Here is a 6,405-nt window from a genome sequence, read left to right on the forward strand (position 1 = left end):
TATAGGGTCATGGGGAGAGTCGCAAACAGAGAGGAAGACCTACCGTTACAAAATGGAGGGATAACCCTGGACGCCAAGGGCTCAGTGAAGCTGCTGGCCAAGACATTCTACCCGGTGGACCGGGAAGAAGATGACAACATGGACCATAACCTCACAAGACAGAAGGCGGACAAGGTGAACGAGTGGAGTCATGATGAACAACATGACCCACCGTTCACAAAGGCAACTGGACAGGGCCATGAGGTCCTTCAACCCAAAAGGCCGGGAGCCGATGGCTTCACAGCAGATATTTGCACTCAGGCCATAAGCTGCGACCCTGAATTCTTCCTGTTACTGGTTAACAAATGCCTGACATGCCACTACTTTCCAAAAATCTGGAAGGAAGCAACGGTGGTGGCACTAAGGAAGCCAGGCAAAGACTCGTACAGCGTACCAAAGTCCTACAGGCCGATTGGGCTCTTGCCTGTATTAGGAAGGTGTACGAGAAGATGCTGGTCGCTCGCCTTAGGTTCTATTTGCTTCCCAGGATCAGTACTCGCCAATACGGCTTTATGCCGCAAAGGAGCACAGAGGACTCCCTCTACACCATGGTGCAACATCCGCAAGAAGTTGACACAAAGAAAATTGTTACTCTTGTGTCACTAGACATAGAGGGAGCCTTTGACAGTGCGTGGTGGCCTGCCATCAAAGTCCGATTGGCTGAGGAAAAGTGCCCTGTAAACTTGAGACGAGTGGTCAGTAGTTACCTCAGTGACAGGACTGTTAGCGTGAGGTACTTGGGTGAGGAGTGCAAAAAATCGACGAGCAAGGGTTGCGTCCAGGGATCCATTGCGGGTCCACTCTTCTGGAACCTCCTACTGGACCCCCTCTTGAAGGAGCTCGACACTGGGGGCAACTACTGCCAAGCATTCGCCGACGACGTTGTCCTGATTTTCGACGGTGAAACGGCGGCAGAGATAGAGGGACGAGCCAATGCCGCTCTCGAACATGTTCGGGCATGGGGTGTCAGAAACAAGCTAAAATTCGCACCGCACAAAACCTGCGCAATGGTCTTAACACGAAAGCTAAAGTATGACACTCCGCGCTTGAGCATGGGGGGGATCGACATTGGAACGTCCCGTGACGTCAAAATATTAGGCCTCACAATCGACGACAAACTCAGCTTCAACAAACACATAGCTATCGCTTGTAAAAAGGCGATAGCTATGTACAAACAACTGGCCAGGGCAGCTCGAGCTAGTTGGGGTCTACAGCCGGAAATCATCAGGACCATCTACACGGCAGCAGTAGAGCCCACGATACTGTACGCAGCGAGTGCATGGGCGCCAGCCGCAAACAAATTAGGGGTCCAAAAACAGCTAAACGTGGTCCAAAGAGGGTTTGCGCAAAAGTTGTGCAAAGCCTACCGCACGGTCTCCCTAAACTCGGCACTGTTGCTCGCTGGGATACTCCCTCTAGACATTCGGATAAGGGAAGCTGCTTCACTTTACGAAGCGAAGGGGGGAGTGCCCCAGCCAACACTGGGAGATGGGGAGATCGAGCGGATGGCCTCAGCCCTTGAAGCCCCTCACCCCGCAGAATTGGTGACACTGCAGTACGACAGCATAGCGGACGACGAAGAATACAGAAACCGGAGTGAGGAGTTTGCTGTGCGCATTTTTACCAACGGCAGTAAGATACAGGGCAAGGTCGGCGCGGCGCTATCTTTGTGGGATAGTACCACCGAAACAAAGGCTCTCAAACTTACTTTGCCGTCATACTGCACTGTCTACCAGGCTGAATTGTTGGCACTGCAGAAAGCGGCAACTGAAGCACTCAAACGCCGGGAAAACACGTTCGGCATCTTCAGCGACTCTATGGCGGCCCTGCAGACAGTCACCAACGTCAGTGCTCCCCATCCTCTAGCAGTGGAAACAAGGGACACCATACGCCGCTGCAAGCTCCAGAACAAGAGTGTCTCCTTGTTCTGGATAAAGGCCCACACAGGATTGGAGGGCAATGAGCGGGCTGATCAACTCGCAAAGGAAGCCGCCCTAAAGTCGAAGAAGAAGCCGGACTACGACCTGTGCCCCATCTCATTCGTCAAGCGGCAGATACGTATGAGGTCGCTTGACGAATGGAATGGGAAATATAAAGCCGGAGAAACAGCCTCCGGCACTAAACTGTTTTTCCCCGACGCAATATCCGCGTACGGTATCGTGAGGAAAATTGACCTCACGTACATAAGGACACAAATCTTCACTGGGCACGGTGGATTCTCCTCATATCTGACACGATTTAAATGTAAGGAGAATTCATCGTGCGCCTGTGAACCTGAGTCGAGGAACCGTTGCCCACATCCTCCTGGAGTGCCCAATTACAGAGAGAGCACGTTTTGAGACGGAGCAAGAGTTAACAATGAGCCTTACAGCAACAAACCTCCCATTTCTAATGAGAGATAAAAAAGACCGGCCGAAATTTTTAGATTATTGCGAAAAAATAGTTAGTTTAGTAATAAGTAGAAATAAGTTGTAAATATGGATACTTACCTGTATATTGAGTATATAGTTTAAGTACCAATATACGGAAAAAAAAAAAAAATAATAAATATTTATATAAAAGATACGGAAAGCTCAAAAAAAAAAAAAAAAAAAAATAATGCACTGCTTAGCTGTAAATTAGACAATAAATAAATCACCATAGATATTATTTAGTTCAAAGATGTTAGCTATGTAAATGTATGTAAGATAATAATTAAACAAATCGCAATAAAGAGCTCTGACAACGTTAGAGGACAACTTGCAAGGCAGGAGTGGGTTTTAGCCGGTAAGAGTCCGGCACTACCCCTCGGGGTGTCCATGAGGATTTCCCACTCCTGCCACAACAAAAAACCTAACCAGAACAGAAACCTAACCCTGAGCAAACCTAACCTAACCCTGAGCAAACCTAACCTAACCCTGAGCAAACCTAACCTAACCCTGAGCAAACCTAACCTAACCCTGAGCAAACCAAAATTATTATAAATAACTATTTATTTCCTTATACATTGGGTTTAGATTTTACTACGTTAGGTTGCTCAAAGTTAGGTTTCCTTATGTTGGGTTACTCAAAGCTAAGTTTAACTATGTTAGGTTGCTCAAAACTAGGTTTCACTAGGTTAGGTTACTCAAAGTTAGGTTTTGCTTCGTTAGGTTGCTTAAAGTTAGGTTTCAATATGTTGGGTTGCTCAAAGCTAGGTTTCACTAGGTTAGGTTGTTCAAAACTAGGTTTCACTAGGTTAGGTTACTCAAAGTTAGGTTTTGCTTCGTTAGGTTGCTTAAAGTTAGGTTTCATTATGTTGGGTTGCTCAAAGCTAGGTTTCACTAAGTTATGTTACTCAAAGTTTTGTTTCGCGTCGTTAGGTTGCTTAAAGTTAGGTTTCACTATGTTGGATTGCTCAAAGCTAGGTTTCACTAGGTTAGGTTGCTCAAAGTTAGGTTTCGCTACGTTGGGTTGCTCGAAGTTAGCTTTCGCTACGATGGTTTGTTCAAAGTTAGGTTTCGCTTCGTTGACTTGCTCAAAGGTAGTTTTCACTACTTTAGGTTGCTAAAGTTGTGTTCGAATACTGTACGTTGCTTAAAATTATGTTGCTGGAAGGCCATTATTTTGCATTATATTTGGTTTCAGGACGTTAGGTCTTACTTCTTGAGGATCTAGTAGGAGAAGTTCACGTTTTAGATGTCGTTAGTTTGTTTGTTAGAAGGTTAGACCACTGTGTTTAACATAGGTAGTTTTAGTTTAATTTCATCTTACTTTTGAAAGCTTATGTGTCATAAAATTGAGTTATTTTCCACTCTGATAGTTTATTTGTGATAGATATATGTGATATGTGCTTTCTTATCGAGCCTATGAAGTGCGAATTTTTCCTACCAATTTCGACAAACCAAACGTTGTTCTGTGTGTATTTTTGACATTTTGTTTTTTAGGTAAAATCAGTTTTTCGCCCAAAACTTTGAAATTTTGTTCTATATTTACTCTCAAACACATACCATTCGATAGCTCTCGCCGAGACGCTTCTTTTGACACCACTTGCGTTTCGATATATTTTACGAAACGTCAAAAAATGCCCCGCCCACCCACCCGGTGTGTACAGGGCAGGTAAACTTTGCCTCAAGGTCATTATTGTGATTACCGCGTTTTGAATGTAATTTGTCTTGAAATGTCTTGGAGTTGCCCGCACAAACATCTTTTGTTCTAACAAAACCCTCGTAGTCGTACCAGGGAGTGTCATGCGAGTGTTTTAATATTAACTTTTCCATATGTCGACCCGATAAAAAACAATTAGCTATTAGTTTTGTGTATGAAGTTGTTCAACAGTCGACATCTATAAAGAATAATGTTTATTTTATACTAGTGTAGAACTAAGTGGATACTTTTCCCTATACAAATATATAGCAAATACACCATTTGTTCGTTTTCCACAAAAAAAAACTCTTAGTAAGTAGGTACCTAATAGTTTTCATTTTTATTGTATATAGGTATATGCGTTATCTATCAATTAAATATCGCTCTCTGATTTCCTTTAGGTTCTTATTTCCTAATTTGCAAATAAATTAAACTTAATACTATAAAACTATAATTTAAACATTAGAATTTCATAGGTATACCTAGACTGCTTTTATCCAGATATGAGATATATTGTAGCTAATATTTCCATGAACTCGCTAGGTATATGCTTTTGGTTTGCTTGTATGAAACCAATATCTCGTTAGTATTGCTGCAAATACATGGAATAAATCCCCTGCTTGCTATGTTTCCAATAGCGTCGATAAGGCCTCTGCGGGCGCGCTGACTTGGCTCACGCTCTCGAAACTGATTCGTCAGGAACAGTTGATATAATTGGAGTAGTACCTATTGAGTTGCATTGTTCATGTATGTGAGAACATATTTTTTCTAATGATGTGAACGCATGTACTTCCTTATGTACTCCCCTTATATACTTTATTATTTTCATCCCACCATCTCGGAAAGAGTAGTTTTACGCTTTGATATCTGAGCGCAAAAGCCGTTTTTATCCTCTAGAGCGGCAAAGTGATTTGAATTTAGAACATCGTGTGCAATGCTCCATTTGTGACAATCTTGATAAGACTTTTCAAACAAATACATATTAAACAAATAAAGTACTGCTTAAAATAATTATTCAATTAATTAAGTAATTTTTATTATTGTTTTTATATCGATTTTTAACCTCGTTTCATTTTTAAACTGAGTTTTCAAATAAATGAACTTTAATAGGTACCTACTTCTTTTTTATTTGATACTCATATATGCGCGCCATTGAGATTGTAATACGATAGCGAGGGAATCAAAAGAGCACAAGGTGAAAAATCTTTGCACTCGAGTGCAACACGTAACTTTTCATCCCACCTCATCGAGGAAATACAAAAAAACAAAATGGCGCGCACATATGAGTATCAAATTAAATAGAAGTACGTATTAAAGTTCATTTATTTGAAAACGCAGTTTAAAAATGAAACGAGGTTAAAAATCTATGTAAAAACAATAATAAAAATTACTTAATTAATTGAATAATTATTTTAAGCAGTATTTTATTTATTTAATTTGTATTTGTTTGAAAAGTCTTATCAAGATTGTCACAAATGGAGCATTGCACACGATGTTCTAAATTCAAATCACTTTGCCGCTCTAGAGGATAAAAACGGCTTTTGCGCTCAGATATCAAAGGGTAAAACTACTCTTTCCGAGATGGTGGGATGAAAATAACTATTACTTCCTTTAGTACTCTATTTGTTTACTTCCGTTGTGTTCTCCCTTTATGTACTTCTTTACATTCTTATGAACTTCCTCATGTATTCCTATTATGTATTCCCTTATCTTCTCTTATCTATGAACTACCTTATAAAACCTTACCTAACCTAATAGGCAGTCGCTCTTTGTAAAATACTGCTAACATAATCAGCTGCATCTGGTAAGACTGGTAGCCGAAACCAACATAGTTGGGAAAAAGATTGGAAACAGCTAGTAATTAATATCGAAAATATTTAAATAAGTTTTTTAAGTTTTATAAGTTTTATTGTGCATAAAATGGTACAGTCTTGTTACAATAAAGTTGAGGTATACAAGTAGCATTAATCAGTATTACAGTTTGCAACAAACAGGTGAGTTCTGACATTCTAGCTAGGTTATGGCAATAACCTGTGTTAAGAATGTTCAGGCCTTCATTATCCCAACAGGTATCTTTATAGTAATAAAGATTACAGTTTTTTACAGAGACTGTCAGTGGTGAAGCTTACTTATTACTAACTTATATATTACAAAAGAAGGATAATTCTGATGTTTGTGTTATGTGTGTTTGTTTGTGAGGGTTTGTGTGTGAGAAAGGGTGTGTGTTATGTGAGTGTGTGTGTGATGGTAGGTATGTGAATA

Source organism: Helicoverpa armigera, chromosome 5 (genome assembly GCF_030705265.1).
Source record: "Helicoverpa armigera isolate CAAS_96S chromosome 5, ASM3070526v1, whole genome shotgun sequence".
Lineage (NCBI taxonomy): Eukaryota > Metazoa > Arthropoda > Insecta > Lepidoptera > Noctuidae > Helicoverpa > Helicoverpa armigera.